Source organism: Podarcis cretensis, assembly GCF_951804945.1.
Source record: "Podarcis cretensis genome assembly, chromosome: 10".
NCBI classification, from domain to species: Eukaryota; Metazoa; Chordata; class Lepidosauria; order Squamata; family Lacertidae; genus Podarcis; species Podarcis cretensis.
The window spans coordinates 60,672,756-60,690,421 of NC_137179.1; the positions used below are offsets into that span (position 1 = coordinate 60,672,756).

The 17,666-nt window shown below is 45.0% G+C and overlaps 1 protein-coding gene across 4 annotated transcripts in view; it reads right to left on the reverse strand.

Moving 5' to 3' along the window:
• GRM8 (glutamate metabotropic receptor 8) overlaps nt 1–17,371 on the reverse strand; it is a 582,131-nt gene extending 564,760 nt beyond the window's left edge. For 3 of the 4 annotated variants that reach the window (XM_079994148.1, XM_079994147.1, XM_079994145.1), the window contains exon 1: nt 16,850–17,371. The gene's annotated coding sequence lies outside the window, so the exon portion shown is untranslated. Of the gene's footprint in view, nt 1–16,388; nt 16,539–16,849 lie in introns of those variants that run through there. The other variant, XM_079994146.1, reaches the window with a different exon arrangement.
• Nucleotides 17,372–17,666: the final 295 nt, after the last annotated feature.

The following is a 17,666-nucleotide window of genomic DNA, read 5'->3' on the forward strand; positions in this document are numbered from 1 at the left end:
CAGATGTCAAGGCAATAAACAACTATTTTACTTTTAAAAGACAAATGAAGGCGGCCCTGTTTAAGGATTTGTTTAATGTCTGATGCTGTATTGTTTTTAATATTCAGTTGGAAGCTGCCCAGAGTGGCTGGGGAAACCCAGCCATATGGGCGGGGTATAAATAATAAATTGTTGTTGTTTTTGTTGTTGTTGTTGTTGTTATTAAGTATATGGCTGCTAATTATGTTACCTCTATAGGTGATCTATAGTTCTTTGAGAAATGTCACTCTTCACTTTACAGACTGAGAACTTAAGGTTGTGTTCCTCCGCTGCCTTAATAAGATTGAGGTTTGACCAAACTGCAGGAGGCAGTGGAAGATAGGAGTGCCTGGAGTGCTCTGGTCCATGGGGTCACGAAGAGTCAGACACAACTAAATGACTAAACAACAACAACTGTTTCCGGTGGGCAAGCAGCACAGACATATGAAGAAATCATGCTATCCCATACCCTCCAATATTTCTCTGATGAAAATAGGGAGATCCTATTCCATAGCAGCAGCAACAACAACAGCAAAACAACAGCTTCTTTATTATTTGTACCCTGCCCATCTGACTGGGTTGCCCCAGCCACTCTGGGCAGCTTCCAATATATATAAAAACATAATAAAACATTAAACATAAAAGGTTTCCCTATACAGAGCTGTCTTCAGACAGCTCAGTGGTTGGATAATTTCATGCCCTCCAATATTATTCCGATGAAAATAGGGATGTCCTAAGGAAAGGCAGGGACGCAGGTGGCGCTGTGGGTTAAAGCCTCAGTGCCTAGGACTTGCCGATCGAAAGGTCGGCGGTTCGAATCCCTGCGGCGGGGTGCGCTCCCGCTGCTCGGTCCCAGCGCCTGCCAACCTAGCAGTTCGAAAGCACCTCCGGGTGCAAGTAGATAAATAGGGACCGCTTACCAGCGGAAAGGTAAACGGCGTTTCCGTGTGCCACGCTGGCCACGTGACCCGGAAGTGTCTCCGGACAGCGCTGGCCCCTGGCCTCTTAAGTGAGATGGGCGCACAACCCCAGAGTCTGTCAAGACTGGCCCGTACGGGCAGGGGTACCTTTACCTTTTAAGGAAAGGCAGGATATTCTGGAATCAAATCAGAAACCGGAAAGGCTTCTGTAAATCTGGGACTGTCTCTGGAAAATAGGGAACTTTCCCACATCACTTCTCATGTTCTAGCACAGGCCTGTCCAAAGTCCATTTCAGGGGCCTAATCTAGCCTGCCAGTCGGTTTATCTGGCCCCTGTGGCGGGTCAACAACTATATTCCTAAAAAAAATGGTCAACAACTTTAGTCGGCCCTCATGCATTTTTATTATTATTCAATCTTTATTTATTTTTAAAAATATACATTTATACAACACTCTGTTTTTGTTGGTAACAAAAAAGAAAATGATGGCAACTGAAGCAAAGATACTTTGTATACCTCACAATACACATGACACTACAATTTAAGAAAAAAGAAAAAAAGGGGGAATAAAGAAGAAGAAAAAGTACTTGAGGTTCTAAAAAAGACTTCCACATTCTCATTGTATGTTATCTGTTAAATAAACTTTTACCTCACAGTTACTTCTTTCTTCTATTTTTTATCATATTTCTATGTAAATTGTCAATTACCTTTATATACAACAAGGTTCAGTCTAGGTATGCCAGGAGATTACCCTTTACACCATGGTTCTTCAAATATTCTTTAAATATTCTCCATTCCTTGTTAACTTTTTGTTTTGTTAGGCCTCTAACTCTTCCCATCACCTTTGCTAGCTGCAAGTATTCTACCATTAATGTTTACCAGTCTGCTATATTAAGTGTTTTAGTATTTTCCCAATTTCTTGCCACTAAAATTTTAGTGGCCCTCATGTGTGTTCACTTCATCAAATATCAAATCTGGCCCTCTTTGAAAAAAGCTTGGGCACCCCTCTTATAGCATTGCTGCAGTGGCGTGATAAGGTGCTGTGTGGAAGCAACTGCAAGGCCTCAACTAAGGAAGGCGAATAAACTGGACAATACAATGTTCTGGGATTTCAAAATTGGCCAGAACTTTCTTGATTCCAGGTGTAGGTAGGATTCAGCTTAGGCATTGGGTGTACAGTGGTACCTTGGGTTTAGAACTTTCTGGAGGTCTGTTCTTAACCTGAAACTGTTCTTACCCTGGGGTACCACTTTAGCTAATGGGGCCTCCCACTGCTGCCACAATATTTCTGTTCTCATCCTGAAGGAAAGTTCTTAACCCATGGTACTATTTCTGGGTTAGCGGAGTCTGTAACCTGAAGTGTTTGTAACCTGTAGCGTCTATCACCTAAGGTACCACTGTATATTCTTCTCAGCCTCCTGATGGAGGGCTGAGGCATGACAGGATCAAGCCCGGGATTAATGGGTTATCCGCAACATGCAAAGTTAGCAACCAGGGGAATCCCCCAACTGCTGGCTAACTGTCCAGGGACTGGGGCCTCCTAAAATAGGCCACAACCACCGCCCATTGCAAGATTGGGTAAGCAGTCCTTTTTGCACTTCTTAGGAATCTAAGAACGACACCCAAATTTCAGAGCCAAAGCCCAGTTGATAGCCAAACCCAGGATGTAAACCTAAAGTATGAACCAAGCAACCAAAATATGATTTGACTCATTACCAAAACAATGTGATTCCATGCCCTGGCCCCACAGTTTAACCACCCACATGACCTTTGTCCCAGGTTACCACCTCTTAGTGAATCCTGTTTGGGTTTTCAATATTCCACCAGTTAAAACTTAATAGGGCATAGACCTAACAGGAGAAGTATAAACGGATGAGCGTTTCAAAGCCTGTGAAAATGAGTCAGGCTGAAATCTCCTGTGTTCACGGTAAAAATATCTCACTGTGATACCAAAATAAAGACTTGAAAATGAAACATAGAGAAGCAGTGTGAACGAGAGAGTGTACCTATTAGAAGTATCAGGGATCAGGGTTGTGTGAAGCACAAGGCTTTTTAAATTTATTTTATTTTATTTTTAAGGATAGCACCATTCTCCCTCCTATTATTTGGCTTAGGTTAAGCCTCTGTGAGTCCAAGATTTACAGGACACCAGATACCATCAAACTGGCCTTCTTGGCACATCTCAAGGTATAAATCTGTACAGATTCTGTTCTATTCAGGTTGCTCGAGACAAGCGACTAGGACACTCTCTGCTCTTAGTTCCATATAAGTAAGTCTAAAGTAACTTCAGTGGCTTAAATATATATCCATCTAGATTTATGGCTGTGTAACTCAGAAAGCAGAATTTGGCCCCGCTGATTATGAGTCACCCTTAACCTCAAAACACTGGACATCAGCTTTACATTTATTGGATAGTGTCTCCAGGTAGAAAACACTCCAATAAAAACAGTATCTACAGTTAACAGTAATTCCTGGGTATTAGATTATTGCATATGCTGAGTCATTGGTTCCCATTACAAACAGGGCATATGCCTGCTTCAGAATTTTAACGCAGCTCTGGAAGAATGGCAAAAGTAGATCTTTTTATACACATCATTTAATGCACCTCATATTTAAATGTCAAAATCTGAAATTAAAGATGCAAGAGTATAGATGATGATGATGATGATGATGATGATGATGCATGTTTTGGGGTGATGCACAAGATCATGCCCCCCCCCCAAAGCGAGGTGAAATCATGCAAGATCACAATGCCCAAAATGACTGCCATGCTCTCGCGAGAAAAAAATGGGATGTCCTGGTTTTTCTGGGACTGTTGACAGGTATGCAAGTATGCCCCAAGCAGCAAAATATGATGCGCAAATGAAAGCTCTCATATTATTTTTTTCACTGAATGAACTTAGAAGTGACTGGAAAGAGGAACTTGGAGGAAGCAGGTTATTTTTCTAGCATGCCAAAAGCAAGACTCCTGTGACTTTTTGATGTCCCCTATTCCTTCAAGCACCCCCATTTTCTGTATGAATGTTAGAAACCAGGTGTAGGGCCCTGTATCAGCATGAGGAGTGTAAAAACCAGCAATATATTTGAAGGGCCTCCTACACCCTTCTGAATATTAGAGCCAGGTCTTAATATCAGCCTCAGAGGCCCTTGTTTGTAGGCCCTTCATCAGGATCAATGAGACTGGTAGGCATTTTACACAAAACCATCTCAGTGATGACCCCATACTTGCATACCCATCAACAGTCCCCAGAAAAACCAGGGCATCTCATTTTTTATCTCACGAGACCATGGCAGCCATTTTGGACATTGTGATCTCACACAATTTTGGGCATTGTAATCTCGCACAATTTCATGCTGCTTTTTTGGGGGGGCATGATCTTGTGCATCTCCCCAAAAGCATTTTTGGACCAAAAGTACTTTGGGGTGAATTGTGGAGTGAAATTGTACAAAATCACACATCCAAAATGACCTCCATGCTCTCATGAGGAAAAACCTGGAAGATGGCGTCACAGAGAATTGAGTCTTGGTTTCTGCCTTCAAGAGGGTGGAGGGTATGTTAACTTGTGAAACTCCCCTCTGAGGAAATGCACATTCAGCCCCTCCCTTACCAACGTTTAGATGAGCCTTGAAAACCATTTTGCCTTCCTTGCTTTTTGTTAAAAGGCGCTGTGCCGATTCCTTTATTGTTTATACTCTTGTCCTCTCAGTTTTAAATGGTTTCAAATTGTTTTATTGGACTTGCTGTGCTGGGCTATGGAGTGGTTTTAGACTGCTGCCTTCGGGCACAAAGCAAACCCCAACTGGGCTATGGCGGCGCCACCGCTGCTTCCACAGCCTCATCACTCACGCCAAGCCATGAAAAACAGGCCGCTCTGCTACTCCAGCTCCAGAGCTGGAAATGCAAGCAGGCCTCTATCCCACAAACACCACAACTTGCAGCTCACTGGGCCAGTTTAGGATGCAAGTTGCTGCTCCACCTCTGCAACACCTCATATTGGGGCTTTGAGCTGCTTCCACCAGTGAGGATACTGCCAAAGTGAGTGTCCATCCGTCCATATTTTCAGCAGGCAGAGTGGTGATCTCTGCAGGACCAGAGCCTGAACAGCAACAGAGTCCAGCACATGTGAACAGAGGAAGCTGGAGAACGAGCCTCTGCTTCTTGCAAACACCCTCCAACATGTGGTATGGTGGATCAGGGTTCTTGACTGCACAATCTTAATGAGTTTGATATTTATCTATATTCAAAGCTGTACATGCATACTGCTGGGGGAGGGCTTTGGTCTTGAAAGACAGCGCAGCACAGCGCAAACACACAAACGCACACACAGCCCTGTTCTTAACACACAGAAACTGTTCTTAACCTGAGGTACCACTCATGCACCAGGTACTCAGGAGAGCCAGTGTGGTGTAGTGGTTAAGAGTGGTGGACTCATAATCTGGTGAACCGGGTTTGCGTCTCCGCTCCTCCACATGCGGCTGCTGGGTGACCTTGGGCTAGTCACACTTCTCTGAAGTCTCCCAGCCCCACTCACCTCAAAGAGTGTTTGTTGTGGGGGAGGAAGGGAAAGGAGAATGTTAGCCACTTTGAGACTCCTTGGGGTAGTGATAAAGCAGGATATAAAATCCAAATCCAAACTCCTCTTTAGCTAATGGGGCCTCCCGCTGCCACCGCACGATTTCTGTTCTCATCCTGAAGCAAAGTTCTTAACCCGAGGTACTATTTCTGGGTTAGTGGAGGCTGTAACCTGAAGCGTCTGTAACCTGAAGTGTCTGTAACCTGAGGTACCACTGTAATAACATGTAAAGTTGTGATTAGGATCCGTTTACTTCCAAAGACTTGCTCTGCATTCAGTTTTATTCATTATTTCTCTATTCCACCTTTACATGGCTCTCCTCCTCCCCATATTTTTCCTCACAACAACCACCACCCTGCCAGGTAGGTTAGGCTGAGAGACTTGGAACTGGCCCAAGGCAACCTTGTGAGCTTGGTAGCCGAGTAAGGATTTGAACTGTGATCTACCAGGGCCTCATAGTCTGGCACTCTATAACTACACTGGGGAAGTATAATAAGCTAATCTCCAGCAGCTATTTCAGAGATTCCATAATATGACATTGTTGTCATACAGCCAGGATGGCCATGTGATCAAAGCTTTTACTTATTTAATGACATAAGGAAGCTAAGAGTAATTCAGAGGAATGTGATTTTCATTGCACTTGACTGTGACGTATTCCCAGAAACAATGCGTTGTAAGCAATTCATTTTCTGTTCTCCATACAGGTTTTCACCACCAGCAACAATGAATCACATGTCCCGTCTTCAGCAGCAGGCAGTGATCTAACTCTTTGATGTATGAGCATCAAAATGTGTGTGTAGTACTTTATTCTGCTTGTGGGACTTCTTTATGCTTCCACACGCTATAAACGTAGGGACATTTATAGCGTGTGGAAGCATAAAGAAATCCCACAAGCTGAATAAAGTACTACATACACGTTTGATGCTTGTGTATCAAAGGGTTAGATCACTCTCCGCTGCCTAAAACAAGGGGACATCTGATTCATTGCTGTTAATGGCTAAAACCTGTCTGGGAAATAGAAAATGAATTGCTTATAATGCATTATTTTTAGACTACGTCACAGTCCAATGCAATGAAAATTACATTGCACTGAATTACTTTTAGGCTCTTTATGTCATTGAATAAGTAAAAGCTTTCATTATACTCCCTGGCTTATTCAAACCACATCACTTTTGCTCTATTGATTAATATTAAATATTACAGTAATACAAATGCAGTCATCTGAACTCCTGCAGCTAACAGCGAAATAATTTCATAAACATTTGTTTTCATTGTTATCAATGCACTTTAGACAAATGAAAAAATATTGACCTGCTGTGCTATAAATCCAGACAGCCTCCTTTCATAGTCAGAATTCTTATTCAAAATAAAACCTCACTCCTGTAGCTATAAATCTGAATTAATCTAACTGTATTCCCAAGTTATCAGAATTGTGTGGGTTGTGTTTTTTTTGTTGTTGTTGTTGTTTTGTATATAGTTTCAGCCAGTGTCCACATGTTAAACAAATACAGAAAGGATGCCTAGATTTGCATGTCACTTACTGAATGTGCATGATTAGAATACCTTGAGTCTACATAGTGGATCTAAATTACATTGTGTTGAATAAGCACTCAGATGCACTAATGCATTTATCTTCAGCTGGTATGTTGTGACCTACAGGCAGGAAGTGTCACCTAGGCCACATTCACACTATACCTTTAAAGCTCTATGGTATCCCTTTAAAAAGTCATGGTTCCTCCCAAAGAATTCTAGGAACTGTAGTTTGTTAAGGGTGCTAAGAGCTCAGGGAACTCCAAGAATTAATAGCTCTCCAAGAGGAAGCGGACTCTTCTGACAGCTCAACAGACTACAGCTCCCAGAATTCCTTGGAGGAAGAAGCTATGACTGTTTAAAGTGGTATCACAGTGCTTAAATTGTATGGTGCAAACATGGCCCTGGAGTGAGTTGAACCACTGGCAGACAAGCATTTTAAGTTTGTTTCAGAAAGGAGAAACAAGAGAGGAAGAGTATATAAGTGGGAGGAGAAAAAACTCACAAAGAGATGTCCTAATCCAACAGAACAGAAGAGCTCCTCCTACATAAGCAAGCTTCTGTATTAGGAACCACAAGCATAAACCAGACATACATTCTGATGCACATGGGATCATGTGGTGTTTGCTGTGGTGTTTGCCTTGGTGCATGGCATTGCTTTCAGTGAGATGTGGATTCAAATGCACAGAACCACTCCGGAGAAATCTACTCATGTGTAAATGCCCTTTTAGTAGTAGCAATGGACAACCAGCCTAGGATATTTTAGCAGTTTGAGTGAAAGGTGGGCCATTTCCCCAAACAGATTACAGACTGTTGCTCTAATGCTAGAAAAGCCATTGCTCTGTATATGAACAAAGGAAGAAACTAAATGGTGTTCTGCTGGAAGGTAAGAGCGGGTGGCTTCTGCAAATCTTGCTCTCACTGGTTACTGTGGACTGCAATCCTCATTGCAGTTCAACGTCTAGAAGTTGTGCTTGGTGTCAGTTGGACTTAGGCATGACTAGCGATGTGCAGGAATGGCCTCATCTTCCCATACGTGGCCAGAGTTAAGTTCATGCTCAGCATGCGATTCCATGTTGACAATAGAAAGAGTAGGGAGAAAGAAGAGGCAAATGGGACTAGTCATTATTCTTATTACAAGCTCATTACTTCTTACAGAAGTCGCCAGTGTCAGCTGTAGTGTACTTTATATTAATGAACTCTAAATAATGCATTGCAATGCTAGTTCCGTGCAAAGTACCGGGTTCATTTTGGTAAGAAGGCTGCAGGGAGTTTTGTTTATAGCGACTGCACTCCGATGAATACAAATAGGGAGCGTTTGGCCCTTGCACAACTTGACTTGAGAAAACTCTGCACTCCCATATGAGGGCTGTTAAAGAGGATTTGTTTGCTCATGCCTGTATTACTTGATCCCCCTAGGATGCTGCAAATCAAGTCTCTCCTTTGCTGGAGTTCTTGAAGGAGAGGATGGGCAGCCCATCACTCAAGGATGCTGCAGTTGCAGATCCTGCACTGAGCAGGGGTGGACCAATGACCTCTGAGGTCCCTTCCAATTTGACAATTCTATTATTTATTAAAATTGTATACTGCCTTTCATTTGAAGATCACATGGCAGATCACAGTGTAAAAATACAGGATAAAAACACCCCAATTAAACCAACATAAAAAAGCCACAACAAACCATTAGCACCCTGGGACTGGGCAACCTGGGGGGGTGGATATGCTTAAGTGCCGCATATGCTTAAGACAGCCCTGTATGAGGTTGTGGCACTCACCTCGCTTTCAGGCCGAGGGAGCTGGCGTTTCTCCACAGACAGCTTTCTAGGTCATGTGGCCAGCATGACTAAACCACTTCTGGTGCAACGGAACACCGTGACAGAAACCAGAGCACACAGAAATGCTGTTTACCTTCCCGCCGCAGCGGTACCTATTTATCTACTTACACTGGTGTGCTTTCGAACTGCTAGGTTGGCAGGAGCTAGGACAGAGCAACAGGAGCTCACTCTGTCATGGGGATTCAAACCACCAACCTTCTGATCAGCAAGCCCAAGAGGCTCAATGGTTTAGACCACAGCGCCACCCGCTCTCATGGAGAGGGCACATGGAGAAGGGCCTCAGAGGATGATCACAGCGTCTGAGTCAGTTCATATGAGGAGAGGCGGTCCTTGTGGTATTATGGTCCTGAGCCATTTAAGGTTTTATAGGTGAAAAACAGCTCTTTGAATTGGGCCAGGAAACCAATTGGCAGCCTGTGGAGTTGGGTCAGGATCAATGTAATATGCTCAAACCACCTTGCCCCAGCGAACAACCTGGCTGCCAAATTCTGCACCAGCTGAAGTTTCTGAACTGCCTTCAGAGGCAGCCCCACGTATAATGCTTAAGCAACCAAACCCACCTTATCCAGCTCCAAACAGATATGATTTCATATCTTTATTCTGTAAGGTATCTGGCACACTACCGATGCTAAATGAAAGTAAGGTGGAGACAAGAGTTACAAACCACTTCACACACATTATTTTTGATTCCATTTCAAAGCAAGGTCAAGCCTGTTTGGGCAACCCAGTTCAGTGATCCATTTTGTTTCTATACAGAATACTGAAACTGGTCGTGTTCTGACAGCTGATCTCTACTGGTTAAAAAAAAAAAAGAATATTGGGGCATTAAAACAACAACAACAACACCATTGTATTGCCATTTTAAATGAGATGCATAGAAGAGGACATGAAATGTAAATGTTTTGTTTTAAGAATGTCAATGCCCAGCACATTCTTATTTTGCTATCTCTCAGGCAAAGAGATAATGGCTTAAATGAGGAAAACATATGTAAAAATACAACAAAATCTCAATGTATCAAATGATGCAAGGAGACACAAGATTTGTCCCAGCCTGTGAGACAGAGTGTGTGTGTGTGTGTGTGTGTGTGTGTGTAAAGAAACCATGTGGAGAATACTAATAGTATTCAGAATAATTCAGATTACAATTGTCCAGATTTTTCATAAGACATGAAAAATGTGAATAAACACACTTTGAGGCTTTGATTGTAATGTGGTGATACAGGATTTTTTTCTCTAAAGATCTCGTTATATTTTATGTAACTGCTTAGCAATCTCAGTTAAGCAGTATATAATTTTTATTAATTAATAAACAAGTACAGCCGAGCATGGTGCGCTGGAATAAGCAAATCCTGAAAGACCGGTTTAGTGATGACCAAAAGGGTTTTTTTAAAAAAAAAAAAATGTTCTGGGTGATTCAAGTATAATTCCATTGCAGTTTAAAAACTTTATAGATACAGAATTGGAAGAAAAAAACTGCAATGTCTGTGTGTATTGGGGGCACAATTTTTAAAATACAAACTCTTTCCATTCCCCCTCGAGGCACAACCTGTCAACACATCGATATAGGTAGCTGAACACACTTTAGCTCAGAGAATCGAGTGCACAATTGACGCTGCAGAAAGTACTTCTAAAAGCAACACAGACAACTTTTCTGCAACAGTCGCAACGGAAAGCCTTGGTGCCCAAAGGGATACTGTAATGCCCCACAGAAATGTGGGATGATGTGACTAACTTAGGCTGAAGGACAAATACGCTGGTCAATCATGGACACTTAGACAACAAATCTACCCAAGCTCCTTAAATTAGTCCCCAAATACTGCTTGCTTCTGGGAGAGTATCATGGCAGTGGTAGCAGTGTTATCTGAGAGGATTCCAGTAACGCTACTCAGCCTGGATTTGTCGTCTAAATATACACAGCAAGTGGGAATGGTTGATTTCCCTTCTCCAAGCTCTGCAAAGAGAGAGATGTGAATTATTCATCCTAACTACATAGTTCACCAATATTTTACCAGCTCTGCTGCTAAAAACTTGGTGAATGCCAAACGACATGTTATATGGATGTCTCGATAGGTGTGAGAACTCCATATTTGATCAAAGCAATGCCACTAAACACAACATAAGAACATATGCATGCCACCCCAGTCTCCAAGCGTTGCAAGATACATACCAGGGGTTCCAGGTGTCCGTGCTCTCTTTTGGGGGAAAGGAACAGTGGGGACTGTGGTATCTTTATGATGTATAAAGATATATACACATATACAACCTGACCCTATGATGGGTTCACAGCACTGACACTCCAAGAGGGTCTTGCTTCTCCCATAGGTGCAGCCCTGGATTCGTCCAGACCTCAGCTTCCAGCTCACATGGGTTCTGTTGCTGCCACCCCTTTCCACGCTAAGCTCTTGGCTTTATCTGTAGGGAGAAGCCCCACGCACTGGGCACCTCGTGCAGAGTTCCTTTGATCTTTGGTTGTCTAATGGTGCATTACCCCAGGCTAAATCACAGGAGCTTTTAACACATGCTGATTCCAGGGGGGTTAGAGATGTGTCTAGCACACAGCTTAATAATAATAATAATAATAATAATAATAATAATAATAATAATAAATTTTATTTATATCCCGCCCTCCCCAGCCGAAACCGGGCTCAGGGCGGCTAACAATACTGAAATAGTGCAACATTATAAAAACATTATAAAAATTAATTAAAATCAAAATTGATGGCAACCATAAACTAAAGTTTTGTAAAGATTGCAAAAGGAGGGAGTCAGGCTGCGCCCTGACCAAAGGCCTGGTGGAACAGCTCTGTCTTGCAGGCTCTGCAGAAAGATGTCAAATCCTGCAGGGCCCTAGTCTCTTGTGACAGAGCATTCCACCAGGTTGGAGCCGCAGCTGAAAAAGCCCTGGCTCTAGTTGAGGCCAGCCTAACCTCTCTGTGGCCTGGGACCTTCAAGATGTTTTTATTTGAAGACCGTAAGTTCCTCTGTGGGGCATACCAGGAGAGGCGGTCCCGTAGGTACGAGGGTCCTAGGCCGTATAGGGCTTTGAAGGTTAAAACCAGCACCTTAAACCTGATCCTATACTCCACCGGGAGCCAATACACATGGGTCTAGCAATTTCCTGGTGTTAACTCCCCAAGCATTTATTAAATTCTGACACTTGCTCAATCCAGAGATCATAGTGGTCTGCCACCCACAAACATAACAAGAGCTCTGCTAGATCAAGCTAAAAGCCAGACTTGCCCAGCACTTTGTTCTCCCAGTGGCCAAACAGATGCATTTGGAAAACATGCAAGAAGAAGATGAATGCAACAGAGGATGAGGAGAGGATGCTTAACCTTTTCCACATATCTAAATTCCTTGTCTAAATTGCTACCTGAGTGCTTTTATCCTGGCAGAGGGGGAAATAGAAGTATCCCTTTTACCTTTCTGTGGTACTGCCAACAACTCTTGAAGTGGGAAGGGGATTTTGATAAGGTAAATCATGGTACAGGAGAAAGGGTTGCTTTTGGGAGCAATGAGACACCCAATGTCATGAAAAGCTGTTGGGGGGGGCGTCTAAGAAAGCTGTTCTGGACAAATGGTGGCAACAGGTTTTTGTGGACAGCAGTGGGTGTTGCTGAACGCTGCTGCTAACAGGCTAGAAAACCGTCAGCAGAAAGTGTGGACACCTTCAGCAGTGAATGTAGCAAACCTTGCATCTCTTGGCTACATTAAGAGTTTTGGCTGTTGCTAATGCCTGTGGTCTAATGCCTGAAGTCAGCCAGGGTGTGTACTGCAGGTACAGTTAACTTACTATTACCAATCTCTCCATCTCCTTTCTTCACACTGTGCTTATAACATCACCTGCCTTATCATTATTATTTTTTCTGAATTACAGATCTCCAGACATTGCAGCCTTTCTTCCTGGGGAACATATTCCAGCCCCTTCTCAATCGTTTTAGGTGCCATTTACTGCCCTGTTTGAGGTGCCACATGGAAAAAGTATCCAGAGTTGTGACCAGAAGAGACCCGTTTATTTCAGTGGCTCAGCTCTAAACCTGACCAAGTCTGAGAATTCAACTGCCGGCTAATACAGTTTCGTACCTCCGCACACACAACAATAAAAGGCAAATGATAAGTTGTTGGCAAGATCCAGTCCTGGGACTAGCAGAAGGCGGGTTCCTTTATCTCACAACTTATCATTACAGGACCAGGTCTTTCTCAAAACCATCCTTCTTTATCGAGACACATAACGATTTGCAAGGCCAAACTCTCCCTCGCTCAGCAAACTCTTTATAACTTTCACCCAAAGTGAGTAAACATTAGGAGAAGCTTCCTAATGGCAAGAGTTATGTGATAGGAGGAAAGACTGACTTTGTAGGTGGTGGGCTCTGTTTTGCTGGAGATAATGAAGGAGAGATGTTAGACAGCGATAGCTCAGGGTTTCAGTAGTTGTATCCTGTATTTTAGATCCAGCACTAGGCTGGGAGCAAAACTAAATAGATGTGCTTCTCCCAAGTTCGTGGTCCTAATCAAAAAACTGGCAACATGCTGACAGCTGAGAGTGTGATCTGGGAAGCCCCCAATTCACATATCAGCTGCCATCCATTTAGTGGGTGACTGGAGGCAAATCACGGTCTCTAAGCCCCCGCTGGCAATGCACTGAGAATTTAACTATCCTACATAATTCTTGTAAGGAATGCTAAAAGCATTGTAAATGCTAACAGCCACTCTTACCAGCATCAGTTCTAGAACATGTTTTCCACTGGGGGAAAAAAGTCTTAAAATGCATCCACAGTATTTCAAATAAGCCTATTTCGATACTATCTGGGAAAATCAGCTCCTCACTGAACACAGCTGCATTCTCTTTTAAAATATTTCGCACTGATCCTCCGCCCCTCTGGTTTTTGTTAAATTAAAGACAGCCACATTCTGATGCCAGAAAAGGGGAGAAATCTTCCCAACGAGTTGAGAAACTGGGGTACACAGAGAGAGAGCTACAATGCTCCTCTCTGTGCTTCACTGATCCTTCAACTGCAGCATCTTCCCATCCCCGGTCTCCTTTGTGAAATGCAAGCAGACTTTCCAAATCAGCCTGGAGGAGGCAATGCTCTGGCCAACAGATTGCTGCAGCTCCAGTTTATCGGAAGTTCCTGTTCTGCGTCAGTGACCCAAAATACTCCAATCGGAAGAGTGGAGAACAAACGTGAAAAACAGAGGAGGAGTTTCCTCGCGCTGGCTGTCATAAATGCATTTGTCGGAGAAACGTGAAAGAGGGGGAATGGAACAGGGCACATACCTAATCTCAGGAGGCTGGGCCTCCTTTCACCTAACGCACTGGAGATGCTCAAGATCTGTTCGTCCAAGAGTGAACATTAATGCCCTAATGCAGCCAAGGTCACTGTCTGATCAGGCTACTGCCTGTCTGGCTGCCAATTTCACCCAGGAAAAGCTGCCAAAGAGCAGCTTTCACTGGCTCTGCCAACTCTCCATACATTTGGCTGAATCAAACATTGCCTGCCATTGTATTCCAGCTCCCCTTCCTCTCACCTCTCAGAGTCAGTTTCATCCCAAACAATCAGCCGCACTTTCATTCCCAGCACTTATACTCATCTTCCATTCATATTTGCAATGCATTCTAACTGTAGCCGTTCATTGCAGGGGATCAAGGTAAGTTCCCCTGAAATCTATGGGGTGTCCTTCCAAGCAAACAGCTTTAAGACTGGGAGGCCCAGAAGTTCAATCAGTAAGCAGGATATCACCACTTTGTTCCATTAAAAAAATCACACAAAAACCTGCTGCTATCTGGATAGTAAATGCACTCAGGCGGGTGCCCTCTGTTGACGGCTGAGTTCTGTTTGGTTTTTTTTACTTGTCCCCATACAATTTCCTTCTGCTCCTAAGGAATTTCGACCCTAATTGGAAGACTGCCAAGGGGAGGTGGAGTATTTTGTCGCCAAAGGGTGAGCAGCAACCCTTCCACTATCTCTCATTGCAGTCCAGTGTTTTGTAGATTCTGAAACGTTAGAATGAAATGGCTTCATGCGTTCTCTTAAAAAAGCAGGTTCACAAAGCATGTAGCGTTCGAGTCTTCCCAAATGTCCTGTGTGTGCATATGTGCTCAGATGCAACTGCCACAGCCCTGTCTCCTTAAAAAGAAAGGAAGAACTACAATTGCTTCCCTCTGCATAGAAATCCCTCTGTGGAAATGTAACATCCTTTTTAGTGAGGAATTTCAACCCCCAAGCTTGCTTGCAATGGCAAATATCAGTGTGCCGGCTTGGCCTTACTGCTCTCCTAAATCCATAATTGCTCTTGATAGTTTGAAATGGTTATTGGGGGCATGTGTTTTCAATGTGATCCATTTACCTACTTGTCTTTAAAGTACCTGCCTTAAAAAAAAAAAAAAAAGGACAGATTAGTTATCTCCAAAAGGGATGAGATTCCATTAGCAGACATCTCATATTCTTTTCTATAAATAGCTTTTTTCTTTCTTTCTTTTTTGGAGAGACATCAAGAGAGCTTCCTCTTTTCCCCCCTCCTCTGAGATACAAGTCTGGGGAATCAATTGGTGAGGGCTCCCAGGGGCTCCTGTCATGTCCTGCACAATTTGACAGCTAGGATACGCCCCCCCCCCTCCGCCAGCTTACAATTTACACGAAGAGGCACACGGGTCAATCCTGAGCGATTTTACCAGCTTGAACAAGCCTCAAGGGACCTCCCCCCCTCTCTCTCCACAGTAGGGTGGGCTTGCTGATCTCCAAGAGCCTTAAAAGCTCCACTTCCTTCCTCCGGGCGGCGGTGAGGTGTGTGTGGGGGGGTGGAGGTTCAAGGAGGAAGTGGATCAAGCTGCTTAAATTTAAATCCTGAGATCAGAGGAAGAAATCGCGCTGGGAGGACTTTCGCCAAGCTCCGCTTTGCATAGCTTTCAAAGGAAAGTTCGGGGCATCCCCCAAGTGCTCCGCGCCCCCTAGGAATGGTGCATAACTCCGGGTTAAACCCAAGTGAACAGGCGCGTTTAAAAAAGCAAATTAAAAAAAGTCTTCAGGACTGAAAGCCATATGCAATTTTTTAAAAATCAGCAGATGGTGGTGAGGAGCCATAAATAAAAAGGGGGTCGAAACTGGGGTATAAGCTGTGTGTGTGTGTGTGTGTGTGTGTGTGTGTTTGGATTTCATCCCTGCACCAGGCACACGTCTCCTGTTTGATCACTGCCCCTTCACGCTGCCAATTCCGTTCCCAGCTCCCCATCAGGTGTCTTTCCAGATCCGAAAGCTCCAAGAAGTGCTACAGAAACAAACCCCGGCAGCTCCTCTGGCGAGCAAGTCGGTTTTCTCTCAACAACCCCCCCCCCCACCCAAAAAAACACACACACACAACTTGCATTCACGCATCACTCTTCTTCCTGCCCCTCCTGGATTGCACCCCCCCCCTCCCATTTCCCTTGATATCATTCCTCTCATCCTCCCCTCCCACATACACACTGCATTCAGCCTAATAAATAATAATAAATAATAGTAATAATAAAGCTACCTCGATTCCCCCAATCGCTCGGCAAGACTTGCAGCTCCATCGCGCGGGGAGCGGCGGGGGTCAGTGGTGGAATTAATAGACGGCGGCGGCAGCGGCGCCCGGGTAGGGAGAGAGGATTAGGTAATTTCAGCCCACCAGCCTCTCTCTCCAAGCGACTCCCCGCCCCCTCGGCCCGCTCCCCGCCCCCCGCGGGAGATTCGGCGATCCCGGCAGGGCTGCAAAGCGCCGGGGCAGCGGTGCCAGCCTCCTCCATCGCCGCGCCCTCGAACTTCTCGGGAAGGAGCCGGAGGGAGACTCCGGGGCTTCCGGGGCGCCTCGGCCCCGGGTGGCTTTTGGCCGAGCGATCAAAGCAGCCGGGGATCCAGTCCCCTGGCTCCCAACTCCGGGTCAACTTGATGCATGCGCTCCCGTCGCGAAGTTGCAGACGGGGTAGGGTGCGGGGTCCCGGCTCGCTCACTCACCCGGGCTGGAGAGGAGCCCTCGGGGCGCCTTCTTGCGGCTCCATTTGCGCGCACGTTGCCTGGCTTTTCCGAGGAGGGGGAAGCAAAAGCAAGCGAGCGAGCGAGGAGCTGCACTTGTAGCTGTTCTTGGTGCTGAAAGAAAGGAGGAGGCAGCGATTCCCGAGCCTCTTACATGTGAATCACAAAATACTCCCACTGGCAGCAGCTATTGGTCTGTCTCTCAACTCCCCTCCTAATCCACCTCTTATCAGACGTTCAGCCTGGCCACGGGCAAAAGGAAAAGAGGTGGCGGCGGGGAGATAGTCGGGGAAGCTCCGTCGCTCTCACAACACCCCCACCTCCCCCACCGCAGCCCAGCCCAATCCCGGCCAATTCTGCTCCCCGCCTCTTCTCTCTCCTGCACACACACACACACACTCGGGGGTAGTTTTCGAGCGCCCAAACCGAAGTCACTCCTGAAATGCCGCAGCCTTCCCAACACAACGAAAAGCTCCCAGAGCCGGTTGCATCGGAGAATCCTTCCTCTTTCTTCCGCGCGCTCTCCGCCCCCAATTGTTTTTTTTTATGTGGATCGGAAAGATCACAGCAGGATCTACTCTCTTCCCCCCCCACCCCCTTTCCCCTGCAAAGCTTTCCTGCGCACACGCTTTCTCTCTCCAGACCCCCCTGCTCCCCCCCTTAATCTGGCACCACAAACGCTCAGGACGAGAACTGTTTCCACCAGGTTTTATTGGAAAGGAAGAGCCAGTTTAGGGCTCGGTTGCGGAGGTGGGGGCTAATCAGGAATGTGTGGGTATGAACTGCGGCTTCTCTTGAA